Source organism: Bubalus kerabau, chromosome 12, assembly GCF_029407905.1.
Source record: "Bubalus kerabau isolate K-KA32 ecotype Philippines breed swamp buffalo chromosome 12, PCC_UOA_SB_1v2, whole genome shotgun sequence".
Taxonomy (NCBI): Eukaryota; Metazoa; Chordata; class Mammalia; order Artiodactyla; family Bovidae; genus Bubalus; species Bubalus kerabau.
The window spans coordinates 13,223,922-13,235,242 of NC_073635.1; the positions used below are offsets into that span (position 1 = coordinate 13,223,922).

At 44.4% G+C, this 11,321-nt stretch overlaps 1 non-coding gene across 1 annotated transcript; it reads right to left on the minus strand.

Moving 5' to 3' along the window:
- Window positions 1–10,743: 10,743 nt before the first annotated feature.
- TRNAC-GCA (transfer RNA cysteine (anticodon GCA)) lies at window positions 10,744–10,815 on the minus strand. Its single transcript has one exon. It is a non-coding gene; the product is annotated as a tRNA-Cys (tRNA).
- Between the last annotated feature and the right edge of the window lie 506 nt (window positions 10,816–11,321).

Genomic DNA, 11,321 nt, shown 5'->3' on the forward strand with positions numbered 1-11,321 from the left:
TGGATGGATGGATGGAGGGATGGATAGATCTGCCTCTCCCCAGTAGGCCATGGGAAAAGCAGTGTCCTGGGGGTTTGAAGTCTTAAGGTTTTTGGCTCCAATTGAGCCACTACTGGACTTTGAGCAAGTAACTAAATCTTCCAGTGTGGCCTGTTTCCTATTTTGTAAAATGAGTGGGCTGGACTTTGTGATCTGGTGTTTGTTCCTGCCCTGACCAGTTTGGGTTTTATAATTATTCCCAAAGGTGCTGAGGTCATTAGCTAGGTAATAGACAACATGCTTTTTTGGCAGAAAGCTGTTGCAAGTAATAACTTAGAATCAAAAGATGCATTTATATATGTGGATAAAGACATAATTGCTTCACAATATTGTCCTATGAAAATATTGGATGCGTTGGTCTTTGCTTATATTTCCACCTTGACCTATTACTCCAGGTATTAATGATTCTGATTATTCTGACAAAGAGATTTTTTTAAAAGTTATTGTTCTTCATTTGGAATTTTCCTTGGTTATTTCTTTTCATTAGTAATTTATGATTATTTAAAGAGTTGAAAATATTCTATAGGAGACACACCTACAGGTTTTGGAAAATTAGTAACATTATTTTCAAAAAGATATCATGTTTCTAGTGCACTTCCACTATTGTAAGCAGATTTTAAAATAAAATACTATTAACAATATAAAAATTCTTAATGTTGAAGAAGAATGATCACCCAATGTCATGATTTTCCTTTTGCTATTTGGTTGGGATTATGTAGGATTGGCTTGTGTCTGGTATCTAGAAAACCTTCAGATGTTTTTGAGTGAATGGCCAGTGGCCTGTGAGAGAAAAGACTCATCCTGAGATATAGGTAGAACTTCATGAAAGTAGTTCTTTCTTTTCCAAGAGCAGAAATCTAAATGAGCTTAGGAACAAAAGGAAGGACTCTCTCCTAAATCCTCAATTCTATTTAATCAGTTAATTAATTTTGAATCAAGGCTGTCTTTTTTTTTTTTTTGAAAGAAACTATATTTATTTAAAATTTTTTTAATGTGGGCCATTTTTAAAAGCCTTTATTGAATTTGTTACAATATTGCTTCTGTTTTATGTTTGGGTTTTTTTTTTTTTTTTTTGTCCACATGTGGGATCTTATGTTCCCCACCAGGGATAGAACTCACGACCTTTGCTTTGGAAGGCAAAGTCTTAATGACTGGACTACCAGGGGAAGTCCCAGTCCTCAATTTTAAATGTTTACTCTTCTCTGTAATAAGGGGTAACAGAACTTGATACCTGTGGTTAAATAGAGTAGTGGCCCCTCAAGTCCAAGTCCTTCTCCCCAGGAACTGTGACTATGTCACCTCATCTGGTCAAAGGGACTTTGCAGATGTGGTGAAGTTGAGATGGAGACTGTATCTTGGAATATCCGAGTAGGCCAATTTAACCTTCTTGAATTGGAAGACTTTCTCAGCTGCTGTTGGGGGAAGATGTGGTTAGAGAGGAGGAGTGAGAGGCGGGGCATGGCTGGCTTTGAAGATGAAGGCAGATGTCAAGGGCCAACGGGTGCAGACTGTCTCCAGAAGCTGGAAAAGGCAGAGAAGTGGGCTCCCCCTCAGAGCTTCTAAAAGAAACGCATCCCTGATGACACTTTGATTTCAGACTCGTGAAACCCAAGTCAGACTTCTGATCTACAGACCTGTGACAGGGTGCAATTTGTGCTAAGCCACTAAATTTATGGTCATTTGTTACAGCAGCGACAGGAGACTGATACATTACCTTTTCTTCTTTTTAACTTAATTTTTATTGGCGTATAGCGTTTAGTTGCTTTACAAAGTTGTGTTAGTTTCTACTGTGCAGCAAAGGGAATCAGACATACGTATACACATATCCTCTCCCTTTTGGATTTCCATCCCATTCAGGTCACCACGGAGCACTGAGTGGAGGTCCTGAGCTATACAATATGTTCTCATTAGCTGTCTGTTTTATACAGAGTATCAATAGTAACAATATATTGTATGTCAGTCCTGATCACCCAATTTCTCCCACCCTCCCTGTCCCCCTTGGTATCCATCTATTTGCTCTCTATGTCTGTGTCTTTGTTTCTGCTTTGTAAATATGATCATCTATACCATTTTTCTGGCTTCCCTGGTGGCTCAGATGGTAAAGAATACGCCTGCAATGCAGGAGACGTGAGTTTGATCCCTGGGTCGGTGGGTTTGATCCCTGGGTCGGGAAGATCCCCTGGAGTGGGGAATGGCAACCCACTCTAGTATTCTTGCCTAGAGAATTCCATGGACAGAGGAGGCTGGTGGGCTACAGTCCATGGGATTGCCAAGGGTTGGTCACGAGTGAGCAACTAACATACACACACATATATACCATTTTTCTAGATTCCACATATATGTGTGAATATATGACATTTGTTTTTCTCTTTCTGGCTGACTTTGACAGATGCTAGGTCCATCCATGTCTCTACATGCATTGCCTTCTTATTTGAGCAAATGCTTTGAGGTCCCCAGAGTGAAAGAGAGAGGCCAGGCAGAGAGCTAGAGCTGGGCTAAGCAACATGGTAGCCACTGGAAAGGCAGCTGGTCTAAATTCAGTGCTATGAGAGAAATATACATAGATTTCGAAGAGTCGGTATGAAGAGAAACTTATGACTCATTTATTTTTATTGATCAGATGTTGAAATGACACTGCTTTTGGACATACTGATTTAAATAAAAAAATTATTCAAAAGCATTTCACCTTTTTTTAAAAATAACTTTTAAAAACTGTGACTGTTAGAAAATTTAAACCACACACATGGCTTGCATTTGTGCTTCTGAGTCAACTCTTCCGCTGCCCTCTGAAGGATAAGAGGTAATCATTCCCAGGGCAGACAGTTCTCCGGCTAGGCTGTGATCTGGGACATGCAGGTATAGGTTTTCAAGAGGATGGGTCAGACTTCCCTGTATCTTCCTGTACTGGACTTCCTGGAAGAGAAGGTGTCTCGTGGGTCTTTATATCTTCACCACCTAATACAGTGGTCAGCTTATGTGGAGACTGTTTGCAGAGCACACACAGATGCCGCTGACCCTAGAAGGTGCTTTGACAAGGCACAACAAGGTGATAAATTTGTCTCTAGCAATTGTTCCAACAGACCTAGACACTGTGGTCTAACAGAAAGCAGGATCCAACGGCTGAGCCTTTTCCCCTTTTAGCCAGTATTTGCTCCCGTATCTTTCCCATCCCGGAGAAGGTCTGTTAGCATTTCCAGGAAAGAGAGATGTCAAAAAGAGAAACCAAGAGGCAGCCTCAGATGTCTGCGAGCCTAAATACCAAGAGCCATTCCATATAGTGATTTCTGCTCAGCCTGTTTCTTGTCTCTGTGGCAACTTCTCAGTAACGCTGAGAAAAGGGGCTTGAGCTGAGGACCAAGAGACAAACTCTTCATTTGAAATTTTGGTTCTCTCACTGATGTGCCCCATGCTGAATTTACCTCCCTGTAGTTCCCCTCATCATGCCTGCATAAAGAGGCCAATGTTTACATTGATCAGTACCGAGCGCCCTGAGGATTAATTAGTGACTGTGATTAGAAGCGTTCTTTAAATATCAGGAATAGTTTGTGTTCTGGGAACAGGACTGGGGATCTGACCGGTTGCTTAGCTGCAACCCTGAATTTGGCATTTGCAGAATATTTGGGGTTTCAAAGCTGAAGCTATGAAAGTCAGGACTGCCTGTATGTACAAATGTATGCTGTCCATGCACAAGACAGTGAGCTTTCTTTGGGATCCTGGAATAATAGAAAGCACGCCCCAAAACCATCTGTCATCATTTAGTTGCTTAGTCATGTCCGACTCTTTGCCACCCCATGGACTATAGCCCACCAGGCTCCTCTGTCCGTGGGATTTTGGAGGTTCAAAAGTTATTAGAGGTCCAAAATGCCATATTGGAAAGTGTCTACCATGGTTACATGCAGCTAAATGTTGCTGTTCCCCCCACCCCCGCCCCACCGTATGGTATCATTTGCTTAACTCAAATGAACTTTGTGCCATTAAAAATGGGGAAATGCAATTGATTTCAATGCCATTTGAGTCTGTTTTGAGGTCTTGTGGACGGAAATATCCTGGTTACTTGGTTCCGATGATTCATGTCATAAACTTTATCTTGTCTTTATTTTTGTTTTCTATATGGAAACTCATCATTTGAGGTTGGCAATGTGGATGTGGACTGAAGTTCTTCAATGAATTTTTTTCCGTGGTTCTCTATTTCAGACCCCAAATCTCCAATTCTAGGCTGTTTTCCAAAAGCAAACATAATCATGGGCCCTCTGAAAGACGGCTGGCCTGTCGGATATTACAGTTAGCCCTCCTTTGAGGTTGGTTAGGCTCAGAATTTATTGCCTTTTAGTCAAAAAGAGAGAGTGTTACAATTCATTCCCAGGAGGGAGGAAGCAAATTAGTCATGAAAACATTGTCTGGAAGATTGTTGCTGGTACACAGGACAAGCTCATTAGTCTGAGCACCTTACTGGGGCAGGGGCCGCTGACCAGGAAGAAAGTGCTGATGACCACGTGATCGAAGACAGCGTATGTTCATATTCATTGCCCTGTCTTCAGCAAGCGACACGGCTGTTTTGGTTAAAGACACACACACACACACACACACACACACACATACACAGTTATGTCTTTCCTGATGCTTCAGCAAAGTCTGTAAGTTAAGGCAAATGATACGGGCTGGGAGTAACTAACCATCCTGTCAATATGGAAATGTCGTATTTGCAGGAAGTGAATAATTTGCTCAGTAAGAAAACAAACTATATGAAGAAAGAGGTCAAGGCATTACCTATCCACAGAGGGATAACAGACAGATACTCCAACCATTCCAAGATTTCTAATAGCCATGTATGTTTATCCTCTCTAACTTCTTCAGTCACTAAGTTGTATCCGACTCTTTGCGCCCCTGTGGACTGCAGTCCTCCCTGTCCTTCACCATCTGACTAAACAAATGTAATAGTCTCAAGGCTCCTATTTAAAATTGAAGACCACTCCTTAGATAAAACTGTATTTCTCTGAATTGACCACATGTAGAGTAAATATCCTAGGGCTTTGAAGTATACCATGAGACCATATACAACTAAGCCCTGGTGGATCAAGCTTTGAGGACATACACAGCACAACCCTGTCCCTGCTCCCCACCTCGTGAATGCGTAACCTTGTCCATGTGATGTTGTGTTTAGTTTGAGGGCCGCTGGAAGCAATGTCTTTTATTTCCTCTTTTATTTTCTTTGTCTTGCTAGCTCGCAGGGCTGGAGGCCGCAGGGCAGTGTGTTATCACCATCGCAGTTTAAAGTTTAACACGCTGAATGTGACCATACGTGGGGGTTGTCAAAACCTGAGGAAATGTATCCTTTGGTGAATGGCCCTGGGGTAATAGGACCACATTTTCAGGGTGGCCAGGCACTTGGAATGCTACTCGTGGGCCAGGCAGGCATGAATCCATCCTTCTCAACCTTGGAGCCTCTGGTACTCAAGTGTGGGGGAAGGTAGACATTTTGTTGGCCATTTGTTTGTCTCCTTATGGGGGCTTCCCTGGTGGCTCAGATGGTAAAGAATCTGCCTGCAATGCTGGAGATCTGGGTTCAGTCCCTGGGTCGGGAAGATCCCCTGGAGCAGGGAATGGCTACCCACTCCAGTATTCTTGCCTGGAGAATCCCGTGGACAGAGGAGCCTGGCGGGCTACAGTCCTTGGGGTCGCAGAGTCAGACATGACTGAGTGACTAACACTAATGCACTTTCAAGCAAATGCATCTGGATGGTAGCCTTTAAAAGATGGCACGGGCGTCTGCTGTGGCACCACCTGGCTCCCTCCCTCTACCTGTCCATGGCTGAGCCTTGCACCAGACCTCCTGAACTGCAGCCTCTGGGCACAGGGTCCCCAGAAATCCTAATTTCTTGAAACTTTTAATTTTAGAAGAGTTTTAGGTTAACAGAGAAGTTGCAAAGATAGCACAGAAAGGTCCCATTTATACTATACCCAGTTCTTTATTAAACTCTTACACTAATACAGTACATACGTTATAATTTTAATGAACCAATATTGATGTGTGATTATTAACTAACATCCACATTTTGTTCACATTATGCCGTTTTTCCATGACAGGACCCTGTCTGAGATAACCACATTACGTTTGATTGTCAGATACATGTCTCCTTTGGCTTCTCTTGGCTGTGATGGTTTCTCAGTCTTTCCTTATTTCTGATGACCTTTCAGAGTTTTGAAGAGTCCTGGAGACAGTTTTGTAGACTGTCTCTCGATTGGGATCTGTTTGATGTTTTGCTCGTGGCAAGACTGGGGTTATGGGTTTGGGGAAGGAAGACCACAGAGGTAAAGTGCCCTTCCCATCACATCCCATCAGGGGTTCGTAGCATCAACATGACTCATGCTTGATGTTCACCTTGATCATCCGGCTGAGCCGGTTTTGACGAGCTTCTCCACTATAAAGTTTTCTTTTCCCCCACCTTTTCATACTGTATTTTTTGAAAGGAAGTCATTGTGGGTAGCCCACACTGAGAGAGTGGGGAGTTATATATAGTCTGCCTCCTCGTGGGGGGAGTAGCATTGGGATTCTTCTGCTTAGGGCATTTGTCTATTCTCCCGCATTGATCTGTTCAATCATTTTATTATATCAGTATGGACTCATAGATGTTGGGTTATAATCCAATAGTAGTTTGTTGATCAAATTCCTCCTGCTTTGCATATTGGGGATTTAAATTTGCTCCTTTCGACATAGCCCCATTATTGTGGTTTAGTGGGTGTACCTCTGGGACTTTCAGCCACCAGAGGCAGCTCCAAGAATCCACATTTTAAAATATATTTAATTTTATTTGTGTGTATATATATACACACACACATATATATATATATATATATATATATATATATGAATCTACCTTAAAAACAATGTCCACATTAAAAATATCCATATTAAAAATAGGCTCCAACACAGTCTAAAATTCAAGATTTATCATTTCCAGCCATGGAAAGCAGACATTTCCAAATGGCCTGCTTATTGATAAATGTGACACCAAGTGGTTAAAAAGAAGTTACAGAATAATTTGTATCTTCAAAGTCTCTCTGAGTTTATTTTGTAACATACAAAGCCAAGGCATGTATGGAGAGGCAGGTATTCAAATCCAATCAAGAGACTAGGGATCCCCCGAGACATCATCAGGGAAGCATCTTGCTGAGCTTGGCAGGGCTTCTGGGTGACAGGCAAGTCCGAGGGAGGGCAGAAGCTGCTCTGAGCTGTCTCAGTCACTAGCCATGAGGAGCCGGAGCCATCTCAGCGGCTTCCTAGGGACTTCCTGGTGACTTCTCTGAGAGAGGGTCAGAGAAGACCCCTGGACAGCAAAGCTGAGGGCTGGCAGGGTTGGGCTAGGTGTCCCTCTGGTGGAGTTGTACAGAGAAGACCAGGACTATAGGCACGGGAAGGAAGTGACTGTGTTTGCACAGGGTACTGAGTATGTGTTGCTCTGTGTGTGTCCACGAAGACTTGCAGAGGGGTGAACACTTCTTCCATCTTCCTTAGTTATGATCATCTACACTTTATAACTGGGTTAGACTGAGAGCCTGTTATTTTGTTGTTTGTTTTTTGCCAAACCTCGATGCATGCAGGATCTTAATTCCCTAACCAGGATTGGAGCCCATGCCTCCTGCATTGGAGGGTGGAGTCTTCCTTCCACGTGCCAGGCGAGTCCCTAGACCAAGAACTTGTTCCCGAAGCCATGGATGCTGTGTCAATACACTGACTCCACAGAGACACACCTAGTGCCATTTCTGATTCTTGTTGAACAGTCTACGGTGATGTTGCAAATGCAACCACCGTACCCAGAACCATCCCAGCAGGAAGGCAACCGGCTCCCGCTCTTCTTGGCTCTTCCTTGGTTTCCATATTTGCTTTGGCTCCTCCACCATCTCTGAACATCTGTTTACCTTTACAGAATGCATCTGGTAGCGTTTCTAATTAGTGATCACAACAAATTATATGTACTCCTAGACCTCACGGCATGTTTAAGCTGCTGCATGTCTAGTCTCATGGCCAGGAATCACTAGTTATTATTAGGTGTAGCCCCACATTATCCTTTTTGTGATTCTTCTTCCTCTCTACACCATGTCACTCTCCCTGCCCCCATCCTCCCCGCCCCCAGCACGCATATCCTCTCTCAGTTCTGCCGAAGATGTGGAAGAACCTCCTCCAGGTAACCTTCCCCTGCAGGCTAGCGTGTCAGCAGCAGCTGTCCCTAGTATGATTCCTGGCACCCTGTAGCAAAAAAAGGAAGAACTTTTTTATTTTTTTTCAGTGCTTCAGCCTTATTGATCATTTTTTCTTATTGGGGATTAGGGGTGTTGTGTTTTGTCTCATGGGACTTCTATTCCATCTGTTGCTGGGCTGGAGTTTATGGCAGAGATTCATTTGAAATGGGCTTGGTGTCTTTTTTTTTTTTTTTTCCGTTTGAGGCAAGAGTGCAGATGGGCTGTACTTTTAATTCTCTTGCTGCCACCTGGGAGGAATTTGTCATTTCATTCCTAAAGTAAAGAAGGAAAAAAAACCCACATCTGAAATTATCTGATGCCAGTGTGTGCCAACCAGTCCAACAACTGCACCACAGCAATTCTAACAACTTGTGTGATTATCTATGTCTAGAAAGATCTGTCAGTGGGAAGACTGCTTCTGAGTTTCCACTCAAGTCTGTAATAATGATGATAAAAGTAATGTTAACAGCGGCAATAAAGTAACTTATGTTCGCTGAAATCTGCCTAATTGGATTAAAAACCCTTTTACCTAGTTTGGCTTTCACAATAACTTTATGAGTTAGACAAATCACCTCCATTTTATGGCTGAGAAAACTGATGCTGAAGAGTTTATTTTTTCTCCTTTAAACTCATCAAACTCCTAAAAGTGTGTAAGGATAATTTGACTGGAGGATCTAAGTAAATAAACCAGGCAACCAAATTATCAGAGGGCTGGTGTTGGGACTTCCTGGGTGGCTCAGTGGTATAGAATCTGCCTGCCAGTGCAGGAGACATAGGTTTGATCCCTGATCCAGGAAGATCCTACATGCTGAGGAGCAGCTAAACCCGTGCGCCACAGCTGTTGAACCTGTGCTCTAGAACTGGGGGGCCGCAACTACTGAAGCCCGCATGCTGTAGAGCCCATGCTCCGCAACAAGAGAAGTCAGCACAGTGAGGAGTCGTCATACCACAGCGAGAGAGCAGCCCTCGCTCACTGCAACTAGAAACAATCTGCACTACAGTGAAGACCCAACACAGCCAAGATAAATAAAATTAAACTAAAAAAAGAGGGCTGGTGTCAAAGGACAGATCCAGAAATAGGGAAGAAAGATCCTCGCTTATCTTCCTGGATTGAACAAAGCATCTTGCCCCTAGGATGCTGGTCCAGAGTTCCTGCACAGGGTCTGCCTCTTTGTTTCTCCTGGGGCTTCCGTCTCTTCTGGCCTCAGCTGCTCTGCACGTCTGGTCAGTTCCTCTCCGGATCTAGCCCCAACTGATGAGGTACTTTCCTGTCTATCCCCCAGGGATGCTCCTCTGGGCTTCCAGCCACCCAGCATTGACCTTGCAGTCACCTCCTTCATTCTCTTCCTCTGAGGGGGTCTCAGTGGGATTCCATGCTAACCCTTCACCCATTTCTTCTCCCCAGACCGACTGAAAGCAGCTAGAATACTATTAAGCATTAAATGCTGAGACCTGGCTCTTGGATCCTATCCTGCAGTGGTTGCCAAGGCTCACAGGCGGGCTTGATTGATCATCACAGCGTCTATTCTCCCCCATGACCAGTTAGGAGCACTGCCAGGAGCAGAGCGTGGCACATGTGTTTCTTTTGGAGATATCTTCTCGAGTTTTCTTTGGACAAGGGAAGCTGACCTTGTACCGGCTTCAAGAAGCCCCCTTTCCTCTTGCCTTTTTTTGTTTGTTTGGCTGTGCTGGGTCTTCATTACTTTGTGCGGGCTTTCTCTATTAGCGGTGAGCTACTCTTCATCGCAGTGTATGGGCCTCTCTCGTTGTGCAGCGCGGACTCTAGGGCACACAGGCCGCAGCACACAGGCTCAGCAGTTGCGAGCCCCGGGCTCTAGAGCACAGGTCAGTAGTTGTGGCTCAGGGGCACAGTTGCTCCGTGGCATGTGGAATCTTCACAGACCAGGAACAGAATCTGTGTCCATCCACTGGGCCACCAGGGAAGTTCCCTTCTTGGCTTTTTGCACCCTTGCTCTTTCTGCATCTCTCCTCCAGGGTTCTGCTTCATCCTGCAGCGAGGGGAGCATCTCTTCGTGTTTAGATGTGGGCCGACTCTGTTAACTCTGGATCCTTAATGTACTTCAGAGCCAAGTACCCCTAAAGCTAAAACAACAGCAACCACCAACACTCTTGCTAATATCAAGTGGATATGTATTCTGCCAAGCCCTTCCCATCCTGAACACACACCACACAAAACCAGCGGTGAGGCTGAGAGAGTAAGGGTGAACAGAAGCTCGTTTTGTGCCATTAGCAATTCTCCAGGTCTATTTAGAATTCAGAAATTCTCAATTTAATTCTCAAAATTAAATTGAGAATTTAATTTTGGAAAAGGAAAGGAAAGTGAAGGTGCCTAGTCATGTCTGACCCTTTGTGACCTTGTGGACTGTAGCATACCAGGTTCTCTGTCCATGGGATTTTCCAGGAAAGGGCCCTGGAATGGGTTTACCTTTTCTTCTCCAGAGGATCTTCCCAGCCCAGGGATCGAACCTGGGTCTCCTACATTGCAGGCAGATGCTTTACCATCTGAGCCACCAGGGAAGCCAGCGTTATATCAGTCGCCCTAAAGCAGGATGCAGGGGCTTCCCAGGTGGTGCTAGTGGTAAAGAATCTGCCTGCCAATGCAAGAGATGCAAGAGATGCGAGTTCGATCCCTGGGTGGGGAAGATCCCTTGGAGGAGGGCATGGCAACCCACTCCAGTATTCTTGCCTGGGAAATCCCATGGATAGAGGAGCCTGGCAGGCTACAGTCCACAGGACCACGAAGAGTTGGACAGAACTGAACATACACAAAGCAGGATGTCCCCTCTGTTTCTTTCCAAACGTGCACTTCCTTGGACAGCAAGTCCCTGCTTCTCACGTGAGGGACCCCTCCATCTCAGAGTCAAGCAAAGATGACTAACGTCCCAGAGCCTATGGGCGACTGCTCATACTTCCCACAGTTCCATCGACTTCAGGTTTTCTTATTGACTCATGCCATTCCCTGTACGCCATTCCTTGCAAACCTTCATTGAATTGCTGTTCAAATATTGTGCCAGACAGGGTGA